Consider the following 17589-nt stretch of genomic DNA (forward strand, 5'->3'; position numbering starts at 1 on the left):
ACATGTACAATCTGCACTCGTATGACCTGCACACATATGATCCCTGAAAAGCTAAAACATGAACTATTTCCTACGATATACACACAGACCAGACTTACCATTATTAGCACCTCTTCTGTCATGAAAAGAACACACATAATCCACTGAGTCGTGTCCTTTAGTCCGAAAGAAACTGAACAGCATCAGTGGCCCAAGGAGCGAGCTGATTTTGTCACCGCTAACAGTTTATGTAAATGATCCATGTGGTTTTAAGTTTTGTTCCTGTAAAATGTAAACAAATATGATCAAACCTGCTGATGTGGATCTATAGTGTTTATGGTTTATATGTTGTAAAGTTGAGTTTATTTATGCAGAAGATTTTAATGAAGAATCTGTTGGGTTTGGTCTGTGCAGTGGATTGTGGGAGATCTCACACCTCCTTTACCGCTGGTTAAACCTCCCGAGCTTCCTCTGCTAAAGGAGCTCATGGTTTGTATTTTTCTTTTTCATTTTTGCGCTTGTGGATTTGTAAGATTATGTCAAGAAACCGGGATACTCCATTTGATCATGTCACATGGATGTGAGTGTCCCGGTTTCTCAGTGCACATGTAAACACAGTATCTTGAATACTGACAAAACTGGGATATGGCTAATAACCTGGATACTGATGTGCATGTATACACACTCATTTACAACCAAAACAACCATCGTGGCCATACCAGCCTGTTCAAGCCTGATCCCATCAGATCAGGGTCAGGGTCAGGTGCCACCAGGGGGCAGCAGTTGCACTGTCATTGTGTCATTATCACCTTTCGTCGGCGTATTTGGGGCTTAAAAACCCAAAAATATTAAACCACCCTCCAGAGTGGAAAAGTTGAATATGCTCCGTCGCAGCGTTTCCATCTAAACTGCCCAAGACACAAAACTCTGGTCAGATCTGCTCACGTCGCGTACGCGTTTACGTCACGTACGCGTTTACGTCACGTACATCATCACCTAGTGCCACCCAATCACATACCCAATCGAATTCCACACACTTTTGCTTCAACGTATGCTCAAAGATTTACTCCCAAAAACGCTCGCCTAAACGCAGACTAAAAAGTGAAGACGCAACACCACTTTTGTGTCTTCTGTTCAGACCGTCATCATATAAACGTAGATATAAACGCACCGCGAGCTGGAACTGGCTCTCGGACGTCAGAGTTTGCCGTGGTGTAAATCTGGATGGTGTTTTTGGGGCTTAAAAACTCAAAAATCTGAAACCACCCTTCAGAGTGGAAAAGTTGAATACGCTCCGCCGCAGCGTTTCCATCTAAACTGCCCAAAACGCAAAACTCTGGTCAGATCTGCTCACGTCGTGTACACGTTTACGTCACATACATCACCACCGAGCCGCCTGGCCACATACCCAATCGAATTCCACACACTTTTGCGTCACCGTATGCACACAGATTTCCTCCCAAAAACGCTCGTCTAAACGCGGAATAAAAACCGAAGACGCGACGCCACTTTTGCATCTTCTGTTCATCATATAAACGTAGATATAAACGCACCATGAGCTGGAACTGGCTCTCGGACCTCAGAGTTTGCCGTGGGGTAAATCCCAATGAGGTCCGAGACGTAACGTGGGGCCAGTCCATTCAAATCTTTAAAAACAAACAATAAAATCTTCAATTCTAAAATGAACTGGTGGGGTAATGTGGTCTTGTTTTTTGGTTCCAGTTCAAAGTCACGCAGCGGAATTCTGGATTAACTGTAAGCGGTAAAGTGCACGGTGGCTGATGCTGGACAAAAGTGCATTTCATTCATCTAAACGAGAGGAGATAAAAGCGTGCGTGACCTTTTCGAGAGTATTAAAAGATCAAAACGGTTTCACTTTGGATCTTTAGTGTATCTTTAGTGTTACTCAAAGTGAAAACATGGAAAGCAACAGACACAAACACTGAACTTGTGAGCTATTTATAATTTACTCATAGATCTACCCAAAACTTGAATGGGCATTTTCACTTCAGTCCTGTATTAGGCGACACAAAATGGACTCTTGTGAGCTTTAAGTCATATTATAATGTTGTTACCTCCTAAAATACTCTTCTACTACTCTGAGTTACATTCCATACTTGAACTACTAATGGAAATATCAGGGAATACTCATGAATCAAGTATTAATAACATTTTTCTACTCCAAAATATAGTTATTAGAATTGTTATTCAAGCAAATGACTAGACTAGAGTTGTGTTTTGTTTCATTCACACATGTTTGAGTAACTCTTTATTATTAGTCTGTTTACATCTCCAAAGCTCAAAATGCTCTGTTCCAATTTGTGATGTAACTACTGGCAGGTTTCAAGTTAACAGCTACAGTATTTTTCACTTTAACTTTAAGATACATCAGTATCAGTACCTAAACCAGGACTAAAGCAGGATTGAACCAGGACTGAACCATGACTAAACCAGGACTAAACCAGAACTGAATCAGGACTGAACCAGGACTGAACTAAGTCTACACCAGGTCTACACCAGGACTGAACCAGGACTGAACCAAAATGAACCAGTACTGAATCAGGACTGAACCAGGACTAAACCAGCATTAAACCAGGTCTCCACCAGGTCTCCACCAGGTCTAAATCAGGACTAAACCAGGACTAATCTTGGACTTGAGAGTGAGAGAAAGAACCCCGAGCCCATGGAGCAGAGTGTCTACAAAGTGCAATCGGGCGACGGCGATGCTGAGACCCGTGACACGCAGAGCTCTGCACCAGTCCTTTTGCCCGCGGTCACCTGATGGTCTACACGAGCGCACCTCCGAGTCTGTCCCGACGCTTAGTCCTGATTCAATCCTGGCTCAGTCCTGGTTCAGTCCTGGTTCCTCATGTCTCAGGTTTCTATAGAACTGTAGTGTAGATATCATGAGTCTATGCAGTTTGTTTTCACCAGTGCCAGTAGCTCCGGTTTGACATTTAAGTTGTAGCTATTTTATATTTGTTATTTTTTTTATATCTCACGTCGGGAAAAATGGGTGGACGACGTCCCCCCACGTACCACGCCCACTACACCCCTGACTATGCAGATTCATATAAATGAGTTGAAATTTGACATAAATAAAGTATAAAGTGTGATCACCTGTGCACAAACAGCATCAAACCCACCGTCTCTATTCCAAAGAAATATGTTGTCAAACTGGGCAGGTCAGGGTTACTGGAGCTATACAACTGCAAACAGAAAAACGTAAGGTCGCTTATTTCGGCGGGGCAGCGTGAATCGATAGACGTCATTGTCGGTTTAGGCTGCAGATCGGCTCATTTCGACAGGGCAGCCTATTTCCACGCTACACCGGACCACGCCGATCTGCTCCAGACTAAACCAGCTCAACCGGCTCTCCTCACTCTGACCTGCCCCCCCCGTCCGGGACCTCCTCCTGCCTGCGATCGAGCACGCATCCCGGGCCGAGGAGCGGGGGATGGACGGACGGGGCGTGTGGAGGATGGTGAGAGGTTCATTCATTCCACCCCTCCCTCTTTCCCTCTCCCTCGTTTTTTCTTTCTTTCTTTCTTTCTCTCTCCTGTGGCCTGTTGTCTGTTGTTTGTTAGCGTGATGATTCCTTCTGTCATGTCAAAGGCAACATTATCATATCGGTGTTGCCGGGGAAACCACCAGCAGTGAGCCGGGGCTGGAGGCTGCTTTGAACATGAGAGGGTTTCTTCTCTGGAGATGAGACTAGGATCAGGTTTTCAACGATCTACTTGATGTGTTTGTGTGGAAAGCGCCTTTGGTGATGACAGTTCAAGGTTTCGTGTAGTAATAGTATAACATTTATAGTATTTAGTGATAGTACTGTCATGATACTAACGTTTCAAACTCCATTTCGATACTGAGGAATAGACTTGATGTTCAGTACTCATTCTGATACAACGATCATAACACTTTACCTGTTAATCTTCCCGTTTTTGTTCGATTTGTTTGTCTTCAATTATACGTGACTACTCATTTAAAGTGTTTTTAATGCTCTCGTGGATTTATTTCACTTTTGACACATTTTAAAAGGTGGAACAAAGTGCACAAAGCGTCACTCTACGGCTTCACAAATGTTTGGACCTTACACTTCTCTCAAATGTAGTAAAAATAAAAAGTATCTACCAATATTTCCTTAAGATGGTACAAGGGATAGTCCGGAAATTTTGGACATAGGACCTCATTTCCTAGTAACTCAGAGTGTTGAAGACGTGTGGAGACACTTTTTGAAATATTCCATCCAGTCCTTGTATTTGCAGACGTCACTGGTGCTAGGCTAGTGCATGTCAATGGCCATAGTCTTACCCACTCCACAAAACACCCGAAACAAATCTATTATTAAACCAGACTGTCCATGTGAATGTCTGTGTTGATAGAATAGAGTTTGAAATAAAACTAACCTTGCATCGCCTGAATCGTCACATGTTGAGGGACTATTTTCTCATATATCAGTCCGCCGCTGCCAAGCTTTCTATCAGGAAGCACAACTCTCTGCCGCTGCTCAGACATAAATCTTTCAAATGTAAGGTTGGATTTATTTCAAACATTATTATACCAATACAAACATTGACATCAACAGTCTGCTGTAATAATAGATTTACTTCTGGTGTTTTGTGGAGTGGGTAAGACTGTTTTTACTGGCAGGCTAACTATGGCCATTGACATGCACTAGCCTAGCACCAGTGACCTCTGCAAATTTAAGGACTGGATGGAATATTTCAAAAAGTGTCTCCACACGTCTCCAACTTTCTGGCTCACTAGGAAATGAGGTCCTATGTCCATAATTCCAGACTGTCCCTTTAAAAGGTGAATATTATGGTATTTTCTGATCGATGTCCTAATGTAGTTTCCTCATCACAAACAAATCTGGAGTTGTGTTTGTTTCATTCACACAGGTTTAACATGCAAACCCTGTATTTTTAGGCTTTTAGTTTTTCTCTGAAACAGAAAACACTGTTCCACCTTGTGATGTAATGTGGTGATACATGAAGTGCTCCACTTTGTTTTTACACCTTTACTAGAATCATTTGGAGAATGTCAGATCTGGAATTGCCAATTTCTACTGAATTAAAGGAAAAAAGTTGCTGTTAACTTGAAAACTACCACTACATGACATCACAAGATAAAACAGAGCATTTTGAGCTTTGGAGATGTGGACAGACTAATAAACCAGGATTACTCTGGTGAAGATTTGTTATATATTATTTTACCCTATATAATACAGTATTTTTGATGAGATGTTTGTCCTGTAAGCTCTCCAGTTCTTGTAAATAGTTTAGTAATTTTTGCTTTTTTGTTATATACCAAAAATGGAAAGATCACATCTGAACTGGAAATCTGCAATATGTAAATAGTTGCTCTTTCCAAATAAACATAAAATGTAAAACAAAAAGAAAGCTCCTCTGGACAGCTAAGACTGAGTGAAGAAAAAAAACAAAACAAAACAGAATTACGTATGAAACAAAACACAACTCCAGGTCTGTTTTAGAGGAGATAACAAAATTCTAACATGATTTCAAACTCACAAAAATCAACTGTGTGTAAAACAGGACCTTTAAAAGTGACAAATGAAACTTCATTGTCCCCATAATCAAACGTGCCACGTGCATTTGACCCACTTAACTCAGCTGGTGTTAAACTTCCTCTGAGCAGTGTGACCAGAGTAGTACCAGGATCACAACCACTTCCATCTATTGTCCTGTTTCCAGTTTTCAGTTTGAGAGAAGAACTCAGCCAAAATCTGCAGGGTTTGTGTGTTCAACATGTGAATGAAACAAAACACAACTCCAGGTCTGTTTGTGACGAGGAAACAACATTAGACTTAAACCTCACGAGTCAAGAGTCAGTTCTGTGGAATATAGGAGTTTGGAAGCGGATACCGAGTACTACTACAGAAGCTTTCAGAAATATTCATGTGCATATGATAGAAATCTGTGCGTGTTTGGCTGTAGTTGAGCATAAAATAAATATTTGTAAACTCTCAACGGAGTGCAGTCGTACATAAAATATATTGTGTGTATTTATCCATCAGAATATGAATTGCAAAGTTACAACATCAAGAATTGCAAACACGAAATGAAAATGTGCAATTACACTTTCTTCAGTTTGAATCACAGACAGTATATATGAAGACCTGGTTTAGTCCTGGTTCAGTCCTGGTTCAGTCCTCCTGGTTCAGTCTTGGGATCAGTCCTAATTTATTCCTGGTTCATTCCTGATTCAGTCCTGGTTTTGTCCTGAGATAAGTATATAAAGAGTGGATCTTAATATTAGAACAATACTTCCTTCTGTAGAGCTAGTTTATGTTTGTTGTTTCCGTACCATTGCTGGTATGTACCTTCCATTACATCACTATGTACCACTGTCACTTAGCTCTACTGCGCATGTCTCCTTCAGAAAGTACTCTGGTAAGACTTATTATCCGAATAATACAGTACCGTATTTTCCACACTATTAGTCGCTCTGGATTATAAGACACACTGTCATTAAATGGTCTATTTTTTGAACTTTTTTCACAAATAAACCGCACCGGACTTTAAAGGAAAACCAACAGTGTGATGGGTGAGTGGTTTTTGTTTGTTTCGTTCACGGTGACTCTGGGCTTTGTTCAGTTGTGGCGTGTAGGGAGGGTGCTGTCTGGGACCAACGGATTGTCGGTCGGCGTGTTCACAGTGACTCAGTTGTTCAGTCGTGTGTCTAGAAGTGGCACATTGCGCTCGCTTTTTCAGTTCGTTCCTCTGTTCTGTTCCTCGTCGGCGTGGAGTGATGAGTGTGTCTGTGGGTGTGTTTCGCTGTGCGGTCGCTGTCTGCTCCTGTGTGTGTTTGTGTGTTCTGTGGGTGCTGCAGCTTTGTAGTTTACTGAAGTCGTGCTGGGACACCCCAGTGGATTTGTGCATGGGGCGTTCTGGATTGCGTGGTGTGCATTCGTTTTTTGATGGGGTTGGAGGCTTAAGAGTGCGTCCTATAGTCCACAAAATACGGTACTCGTATCTGTTGTCTGTTACCATTTTCTGTATCTTTAATGTTTATGTTGGTTACTCGTTATCTGCACTTAAATAGTTCATATATGGGTTCGGTCAAGCGGTAACGGAGGGAAACAGGCGCAGATTTTTTACATTCATTCGCTCTTATTCAGAAACTAGAGGGACTATTGAAATAAGTAAAGTATCAGAATGTAGGAAAGAGTTACACTCCAACAGGGTCAAGTTAAACCTGTGATATTCTTTCAAGTTGTTGACAAAAAATTTAAAAACTCATGTCGGTAACGGAGGGAATGAAATAATGCAGCACTTTTTTGGGTCAATAAATCCAAACAGTGATAACTCTTGGTTCTCACTTACATATCCTTAACAAACTGGTTTGAATATTTGCTTCATATAGTTTTCTACCATATGGTACAAGATTAGGTTGAAAAACCTCTTAGTTTTTGACTCATGAGATTTTTTTATAAGAAAGGTCATGGTAACGGAGGGAAAAGTAACGGAGGGAAAATTGTACAAACAAGTAGAAGGTGCAGGATTTTACATCATTTGTCGTTTTTTTCTTTCTGAATACTTTAATATTACTTCAAAATGAAAGGAAACTATTTCTATAAAATATGTCAGTCCTTCCAAGCAAATTTTTATCATTTTAAATACATTTTTTAAAAAAAAAAATCCTGTACCTTCATCAACAGTTCAAAGATGGAATAACACAAGATATGATGAAATACATCCATTTATTTACATGATTTTCAGGTCTTTGAAATTTGGGAAATAATTTTTGTTCCATGTTTCATACATGGTCTGTTTAAAACGTATGGAACTTTAGAACCAAAAATGGTACAGAAAAAGGTAAACAGTTTCATAAACTAGAGTACATATGTATCTGTTCAATACATTTTTATATCAGATGCATTAACTTGAATTTTTGGCCTTGCTGTTTACTTCTGCTTGACCGGGCCCATAGTTTAATGCAAAATGTCTGAAAAATGCAAAAGAAAGCTCATTGTGTTTGATTAGAAAAGTGGCGGTTGGATTAAATAAGTTTTCTTCTTCCCACTCCTTTTTGGGCACATTTTTTGTTGTGGTTATTTTTATTTCTGTTATGATTTCACTTATGTTACATGTCCCATTGTACACGAATGTAAATCTCTACTTGCCCAAAATAAATACATAAATAAATAAATATGTGATACCAGTATTGTATCGGTGCGTCCTTATCCCCGCGTCACGACATCAGATTGTCTTGTGTGTATACATCCTGGCGTGTGTCTAAACATTGCACTGAAGTCCTTTGTCTGAGCCTCGTAATCTCCTCGTCGTACATGTGCGGAGCCATATGTTTCCCATCAGTGAAAAGCAGCTAATCAGTCCGCCATGGAATCACCGGGACTGGGACTGTCTAACGCCTGGTGATTTTTCCATTACTCCATAAAGGAATGAGTGCAACTATTCCAGCAATGTGTCTGAGCCCGTGTCAAATCACACGCCTCTTACGGTGTATAATCTGTCTCATTAAACGACTGACGTGTAGGACGGGGGGCACAAGGGGGCGCTGTCAGGAGATAAGGAAGAGGATGTTACAGTTCTGGCACATCGGAGACTGTATATATAAACTTCACTTTGGAAAATTGTCACCCCGTCTCTGTAACAGGGTTAATACAGGTTTCTTCAAGTTAAATTGAATTATTTTAAAGACCTTTTCATTTCACCATTTCTATAAAAACTTCATACTTATTTCACAGCCTCTTTCACAAACCTGCCAGCAAAGAAAAATGAAATTCTTGAATGTGTTTATTTATTTCTCAAACAAGAGTCTTCCCCTAGCCTGATTCATCAGCTGGTTTCACTTCGTAGAAACCGTCTGACCTCACAGTGTTAGGATTCATTCACTCGACAGTAGGGTACTTTTGGGATTACTTTCGGTTTGGGTACTTTTTATCATTTAACCAATCGATGCTATTTGGTCATGATGTATGTAATGCGCCGCTAACGTGGTTAACTGGTATATTAAACTTTTCCTAAATCCCATAGGAAGAAGGACAATAACGTCTTTCCCCTTGATAAAATTGACTGATTGATTGATTGCATTTATTTAGCGCCTTTCAAGATCCCCAAAGCACTTTACAGTTCATTATTCATTCACTCAACACTCAGTGGTGGTAAACTACTACTGTAGCCACAGCTGCCCTGAGGCAGACTGACGGAAGCAAGGCTGCCAATCTGCGCCATCAGCCCCTTCAACCACCACCATCACTCAAGCACACACCACTTTCATACTAGGCAATGTGGGTGAAGTGTCTTGCCTAACGACACAATGACAGTTTTTGCCACTGGCGCCCCCTGTGGCACCTGAAATTCCTAGCGGTCTCCCATCCAAGTACTACCCAGGCCCCGCCTGCTGAGCTTCTGAGATCTGACGGGATCAGGCTTTGACAAGCTGGTACGGCCACAATTCACCAAACATTCTCTTTGTTCGGGCTTTAAATCCTGGATCTTGGGAATCGTTGACAACACTGAATATATGGCTCTTCGCTGATTGGCTGGTGCCTGAACTTGCACTTCTGTGGTTTTTACGAACCGTCTATGTGTATTTTGATTCCTGACCTAGTTGCAGGAGAGAAACGAAATTGAGCGGAGGCAGTAGGTGGTGCCAGCCTGACGACTCTTCCCCACAACCTCGGCACGAAATGTGTCGCTTGGTAATGTAAATCCAAAGTTAAAAAAAACAACAACGGCGTCAAACTTAGTCAGACTTTGTGTTCTGCTAAGATTGTCTTTGATTTTATGCTCTTCTGCTTCGCTTGTTGCTTGTTGTGATGTAGTGTGTGATCTTCAGTGAATTTGGAGGATTTTGAACTGGAGCTGTGTCGTGTCCTCAATTATTGGTTCTGTCGCTCTTTATTTAGGCAGTGTTATTTAACCAACTACTGGTGGTTGACAAAATTAAGTTTTGGGGAGAAATGTGATATGGAGAACTTACGTACTGCACAAATTTTAAAACAAATTCAATACTTTTTCCAGGTCTTTTTAAGGTATTATATCCAAATTCATAAATTCAATGCTTTTAAGACTTTTTAAGACACTGTGGGAACCTTGTGTAACTGCTGCAGTGAACCTCGTCATTTTGGCCTTAAAACATTTGTATTAACACGCTCTACATGGTCCTGGGGTTTTTATTTTGCTCTTTTGAAGACACATTTTATTAAACCAACTCAAATTGAATCCTGTCTATAGACTTCTGAGGTCAGCATAAGGAGTAAAGTGTGCACTGAGTAGGTGTTTGTCGTGTCTTGACTAAACCCATTTAAAGGTGAAGGTTTTGTCTTTTCTACATGAAGATGTGACTTTGTGTTGCTTGGAGTGTTCCACAGTATGGCATTACACTTATTTATCTCAACGAAGCACAGTGACGCCACGAGGACAAGTTACAGGGCCAAATCTGTGGAGAGGCAAGCCCACTCCCAGTAAGAATGCATGTTTTTAGGTCAATAAAACATGTCATTGAGTAAATGCAAATTTACTATGGAACATTCAAGACAAAGTAATAGCATCGCCATGGAGACAGGAAGGTAATGGACGCTCCACCAGAAAAGCAGTAAGTTGAAAGCAAAAGATCTAAAATGAGAGTTCTTGATTTGTTTTGAAGTTCAAAAGTCAGTCAAAATGGAATCAGAGTTTTTAAAAGTACTTTTCCAATGAAAGTCCCCAAACCTACTGTTCATGTCAGATATATTTGGGTTTATGTGCTTTTATCTCACAAAGTCTGGATTTTGAAGTCACCAATAAAAACATCACAGAGTTTGCTCATTAACAGTGTTTAATTGAGCTAAACTGTCAGATTTGTTGTTGTTAGTCTTCTCAAAACTACATGGTAAAGTTAATGTTGTTTGTTTCCATGAGCTAACACTAATGGACAGTCCATCTGTAATTATTTCAGTTGTAGTGTTGTGTCTTTATTACTCACATTAGTTGCTCTGAGGTTGTGGACTGGTTATAGTAATGTGTCGAAGTAACGCTCAGTCAAACAGCTCAAATGTTTGAGATAAAATGACAGATCCGAGGATTTTCCTGTCTCCACACAGCGGGTGATGTCAGGGGTGGAAGGCACACAGCAAGTTTTCATCTGAGGTTTTCTGACTTTTCTGCTCTGAAGAACATTCTCCTGAAGTCCAGAGGAGCACATGAAGTCAGCATTAGAAGCCACTCTGTCAGAGGAGTGACAAATGTGAAATCATGTGGAGAACTATAAAAGTCCTGATGGTCTGTGGACAGCGGGAGTCTCTGACCTTTTTACTCCAGTGAGTTACCTTTACAAAACAAAAATGCCAGAGAGCAGTCGCAAGAAACTGAGACGATGATAAGAAAGAGGTCGAGCCTTGAGGTTAGATGCCCATGAAACATAAACCAATGTCCATTTAATAGTGGACAAAGTCAGGCTTCAAAATGTTACATTTACAGTGGTAATAGGCATGTAAATAACCATTCTGGATATTCAGCACAATGGTATACTTCCGAAATCCCTTGGCGAGCTTCTTGGAAGGGGGTGAAGAGCTACTAGCAGCTCCCGAGCTACAGGTTGGAGACCCCTGCTGTACAGAGTATGATTCATTTGAAGATGATCGTCGCAAATTATTTAAAGGTACTTACAGGTACTTACGCTGTCAGTTAAATCATTTTGTAAAAGTGTGTTCTGTGGGCGAGGGAGCAGCTGAGCAGGAGTCCATGTGGTAGATGTTCTGGAGAAGATCCTCTGGTCCACTGGAGGTTCTACTTTGCTGAGGCTCATCATGTTCTGAGTTGGTGTGGATTTCTGTTTTGTCCATTCCAGATGTTTACATATAACTTGTGTAAGAGACATAAAACACGTCACCTCCAGAATAAACCTGCACACTCTTGATTGGACCATGTGCCTTGAAGAGACAGTTCCATAGTTTTGAGGTTGAGGAGGTATGTTGTGCTGATCCCTGTATAGGAAATATGAATATCTGCATTTGACCCATTCTTCAGTGTGGATGATGCCACCAGTGTGTGCCACAGAACAGAACCTGGACACCCATCTCTAGAACCTGAGCTGGACTTTGTGGGGGATATTTTAGCTGAAGGTTCTGATCTCACATGAGTTCAGAACTTACATATGTTCATCAAACTCTTTACTTGAGTAACCTTTTAAAGAAATTTGACTTCTCAGAGTACTTTTTTACTTCTACTTGGGTAAAACTTTGTACTGTGTTTCTTTTCAGTTGGTAAGTTCAGTAAAAGTGTTGGTTACTGTATCATGTGAGTATAATCTTTGCTCTAAGTAGTGATTATACTGTAATAAGAACTAAGATCAGAAGTTCAGCTCTGGGGGTGGAGAGAAACTGAGACTAGAGTTCTGCCAAATATATTGAAAGACAAAAGACAAACAATGAACACAGATACCTTCATGCTAGTAGGAGATCTTCCCACTGTGAGGAAGTTTACAAGTGACAAAAGTTTGTGTTGACAATATGAAATGATTTGAACATTTGTGTTTCTTGCACCTCTTCGTCAGATATGATCTTGTTTGTCTCCTTTTTGTGTCTTTGTATCTATGGTTTGTCCTTCAAATTAAGTTACGTTTAAATTATAAATCAAATGTTACGACCCGACAGTTACTCTTTAAAGCTGCATTGTGTAATTTTTCTGGTGGAGGGTCCGTCAAATGGATCCAGTCAAGTGTTAACGGAGGGAAACAGGGTCAGATTTTTGACATTCAAATGTCTCTTATTCAGAAACTAGAGGGACTATTGAAATAAGTAAAGTATCAGAATGTAGGAAAGAGTTACACTCCAACAGGGTCAAGTTAAACCTGTGATATTCTTTCAAGTTGTTGACAAAAAATTTAAAAACTCATGTCGGTAACGGAGGGAATGAAATATGCAGCACTTTTTGGGCAATAAATCCAAACAGTGATAACTCTTGGTTCTCACTTCCATATCCTTAACAAACTGGTTTGAATATTTGCTTCATATAGTTTTCTACCATATGGTACAAGATTAGGTTGAAAAACCTCTTACTTTTTGACTCATGAGATTTTTTATTAAGAAAGGTCATGGTAACGGAGGGAAAAGTAACGGAGGGAAAATTGTGCAAACAAGTAGAAGGTGCAGGATTTTACATCATTTGACAGATTTTTTCTTCTGAATACTTTAATATTACTTCAAAATGAAAGGAAACTATTTCTATAAAATATGTCAGTCCTTCCAAGCAAATTTTTATCATTTTAAAATAATTTTTTTTGAAAAAAAATCATGTACCTTCATCAACAGTTCAAAGATGGAATAACACAAGATATGATGAAATACATCCATTTATTTGACATGATTTTGCAGGTCTTTGAAATTTGGGAAATAATTTTTGTTCCATGTTTCATACATGGTCTGTTTAAAACATATGGAACTTTAGAACCAAAAATGGTACAGAAAAAAGGTCAACAGTTTGATAAACTAGAGTACATATGTATCTGTTCAATACATTTTTATATCAGATGAATTAACTTGAATTTTTGGCCTTGTTCTTTACTTCTGCTTGACCGGGCCCATATGCTTTTCTCCATGGAGACGTCGTTGCTTTGTCTTGGTATTAAACCTTTCTATCTTCATGGAGACCAAACCAGACCAAGTTACAGGTCAGGTCTGTGGAGAGGTGACCCCGCTCACAGTCAGAATGTCCTTTCTAGGTATTTTTGCGCCATAAACCCACCAATAATTTAATAAATAAAAGGTAAAGCTGCTTAATGTTACACTGTGGAACATTCCAACCTGAAAGTTACACAGCACACCATAAAGTTTCTGTTATTGATCAGTCATTTTCCCATATACTTGTTACTCATACTTTTCTTGGACTACTTCTTTGTACTTCTACTTGGGTAATATTATATCATTTTTGAAGTAATTTTACTCTTACCCACGTCTGCATCTGTCCAGAGCTTGTGTCGCGTCTTCTCCGGGGGTTTGGATTCTCGTGTCCTGAATCGACTCATTTGGGCCAAACTGTGATTTTGACCCAGTTCAGTGAAAAAGCAGCATATCGTAAGAATCTATTCAACAGAGAGAAAGAGTGTGTGAGGGAAAGAGTGTGTGTGAAAGAGTGTGAGTGTGAAATGCAAATCCTGTGCCCATATACTCACGTTATGTGTTGGTTACAACAAGGGCCGCTGACGACTGTTTTACATAATATTCAAAATGTGACACTTTGCTCTGGTGAAAGTTCATCCAACACCAACATAATACCTTCATTGTCTAAGGACTATCTTCTAATCTATAGTCTTAAAAATGAAAACATGCCTTGTGAATGTGACCACAGAGCAAAAGGTGGGAAGAGTTGCCAAAAATGAATAAGTAATATAGGGTGACCATGTTTCCCGGGGGAGGGGGGTGAGGCCTCGACATTGAGCTACTCTCACCTCGCAACCTGTGCACATGGTCTTCCACTTGTTCCAACCGGACAGAAAACGGGGAATTTCTTGGACAAGTCACTGTTAAATGCACATTTGTGCTTCGGCATGTTCGACGGTTTGTGTCTGCTCGCTCCTTCTGAGTCACAGAGAGCAACGAGAGCTGCTCAATTTAATGACCCAATGAAAGATCGTGAAAACCCGGACATTTCCATCACTTTAAGGAAAAAAAAAAGTCGGACGCTCAGGACAGGACGTGAAAAAATGACATGTGACGTGAAAAAATGACACATAAATTAAATAATATTTAATTAACAGGGTTGTAAAAGGTAAATTAACAAAACAGACTAAAATATATGTACAGAAAATAAACTAAACTAAGAAACAGAACAACAGAATTAACAGACAACATGTTTTGTGCCATAAAACAGGTCACGCAGGTCACTCGTGTGATTGTTTTGGGGATCTGGCCGAGTTTTGGCTTCATCGTGTGTCGTGCTTCGTGTAGTAAACATGGGGTAAAGAAAACCAATTTATACCTCACGACCAGCTCCCGATCGGCATTCGTAGGTCGCAAGAAAATCAAACTTGTTTGAAATCCAGTCGCCTCTCGTGAGGGTTTCACTCTGTTGAAGTTGTTCCACGAGCCGATTTGCCAGAATCTGTCAGACTGAGCATGTGCAGACACAGAAGAGGAAGCAGGATATGAGGCTGTGGAGGACGATGGCGCCGCTGAGTGTTTTGGACACAGAACATGAAGGTGCAGCTAATCGAGCAACACAGAACTTACTTACTACTTACCACCAGTTCCTTCTGAAGAACTGACAACCCGTACTGCCCACGTCTGCCCACGTCTGCCCACGTCTGCCCACGTCTGCCCACGTCTGCCCACGTCTGCCCACGTCTGCCCACGTCTGCCCACGTCTGCCCAGTTATGAGGACCCCCTTGAAAACGAGATGGTGACACATCTCAAGGGGCTTATCCTCCAAACAAATAAATTCAAATTCAGATTCAGTCATTTCTTTGACCATATTCGTCACCTCTTCTTTTTGGGATTGTCTGCGCACAGAATGGCACAAATTGCCAAGGCAGCGTGTCTGTTTTTTGCCTGGATCAGCATTGTGTCTCCGCACGTCTGTGGTTTTCTAATTCCATGGTTTTCTTCTTTGTGGTTTTCTACTTCTGGAACAACAACTCCAGTCTTTATGTGAACGTACGGTGAGCAGAGGCAGGTCGCATCCGAGCATACTGTATCATATAGTGTGAGAACATGATTCGTGAGCTGTGAACTTTTAAACCCTGTGATTTGGTCGTACAGTTTAAGCTGGGGCTGAGTGACACGACCGGTATTAGGGACACTCACAAAACTAAAACACAAGTGCCCCAAAGTAAAACACATAAGCTCACAAACAGAATCAAGTGACCAAATAAAAGACGGCACAAAACAGAACTAAACTACAGAACTAGACACAAACAAACACAAAACGGCAGACCTACAGCCCAGAACAGGTGCTGCCAATCTCCTTAAACAAGGGGCGGCGGCCGCAGGTGAAGTGGGCGTAGACAAGCTCCACCAATCACAGACCAGGACTCCCACAGCAGGAATCCATTGGAATAAAGAAAATTACAACACACACAAAACAAGTTAACAAATTCAAAATATTTATACTGAGATAAAAGTACAATGTTGTGGTACAAGAAACTGAGTTGTAAGTAAGTAAGTATTTGGGGGAAAAAAACCTACTGAAGTAACTGAAAGAGTAACTGGAAATGATTTATAATTTGATGCGACTGTAGTCAGTGTTGGGGAGTAACAGATTACATGTACCGGAGTTATGTAATCAGAGTACAAATTATGAGTAACTGTATTCAGTTACAGTTACTGTTTCAGTGAGTGATAATTGGATTACAGTTACTTTGCTGAAAAATGGATTACACAGCGGTATTTATATTTATTTGGGCTAAACCAGGACTAAACCAGGACTAAAAGCAGGACTAAACAGAATTAAACCAGTTCTAAATCAGGTCTAAACAACATGACACTAACAGTAGGTGGACATAATTTAAAGCAGCAGTGATCTCATATAAAAATCATTTTTCTATCAATAATATTTTTAATTTGGTGAAGGAAAGACTGGACTTTTTATTTTCTTTTAACAGACAAAACTTCTCATGTTCAGATCCTCATCTTTTCTACAGCAAACAAAAGTCTGTTCATGGAGACTTGGGCTCAACAGCCAATTTGAAGAAAACCAACAAGAATTTTCAGGATGTTGTTCCTACTTTCATGTAATTACCTCCGTCAAGGAGGTTATGTTTTTGCCGGCGTTTGTCTGTTTGTTTGTTTGTTTGTTTGTCTGTTAGCAACATAACTCAAAAACTTATGGGCCGATTTTGATGAAATTTTCAGGATTTGTTGGAAATGTGAAAAGGAAGAACTGATTTCATTTTGGGGGTGATCCGGAAGAAATCCTGGATTCTGGATCACTTTGAAATTTTAGTTAACATTGTGGTAAATGGGGCCAAAACTTTTGTTTCTCAATATCTCGGTTAATTATTGACCAAACCCCATGAAATTTGACTCAGGGATGGACAATGGGATCCTCTTTCATATTCCAAAGGCTGATCCGGATCTGATCCAGAAGACTGATTTTATCGCAATTTATATCAAAAATGGGGGTAGTCCTTGGCGGAGGTCTGCGCTCTCTGACTGCTTTTCTAGTTTTAAAAAGCAATGACAATATCAAGTAATCCAAAGTATTCAGATTACATTACTCACTTGAAGTAATTTAATGGATTACATTACAAACTACATTTTGAGGCATGTAATCTGTAATCTGTAGGGGAATACATTTTAAAAGTCACCTTCCCAACACTGTAAATAAAGTCAATTCTGGCAGTTTGACTTTTAGATGTTCAAAAAAAATCTAAAAACTAAAAACTTGTGTTGACTGTCAAATGTGAAAGAAAGTCTAAATGTTACGACAAAGTTTTTAGAAGACACTTTCTCTACACAAACACAACTTAACACATCAAAATGACCAAAAGTAAGTGCGACCGTTTTTGGGATCGGGCCAACTTTTGGTTTAATCGTGTGTGGTGCTTCATGTAGTCAACATCGGGTAACGAGGACTGAGTAATACCTCACAACCAGCTCCCAGCAATCGTAGCTTTGAAAAACTTTTCAAACCCTGCGATTC

The 17589-nt window shown here is 40.2% G+C and overlaps 1 pseudogene; it reads right to left on the minus strand.

Moving 5' to 3' along the window:
- Window positions 1-9308: 9308 nt before the first annotated feature.
- On the minus strand, window positions 9309-9425 carry LOC129409304 (5S ribosomal RNA; annotated as a pseudogene).
- Window positions 9426-17589: the final 8164 nt, after the last annotated feature.

This window comes from Boleophthalmus pectinirostris, unplaced genomic scaffold (genome assembly GCF_026225935.1).
Source record: "Boleophthalmus pectinirostris isolate CB_2022bp ecotype Guang Dong unplaced genomic scaffold, ASM2622593v1 HiC_scaffold_19, whole genome shotgun sequence".
NCBI classification, from domain to species: domain Eukaryota; kingdom Metazoa; phylum Chordata; class Actinopteri; order Gobiiformes; family Gobiidae; genus Boleophthalmus; species Boleophthalmus pectinirostris.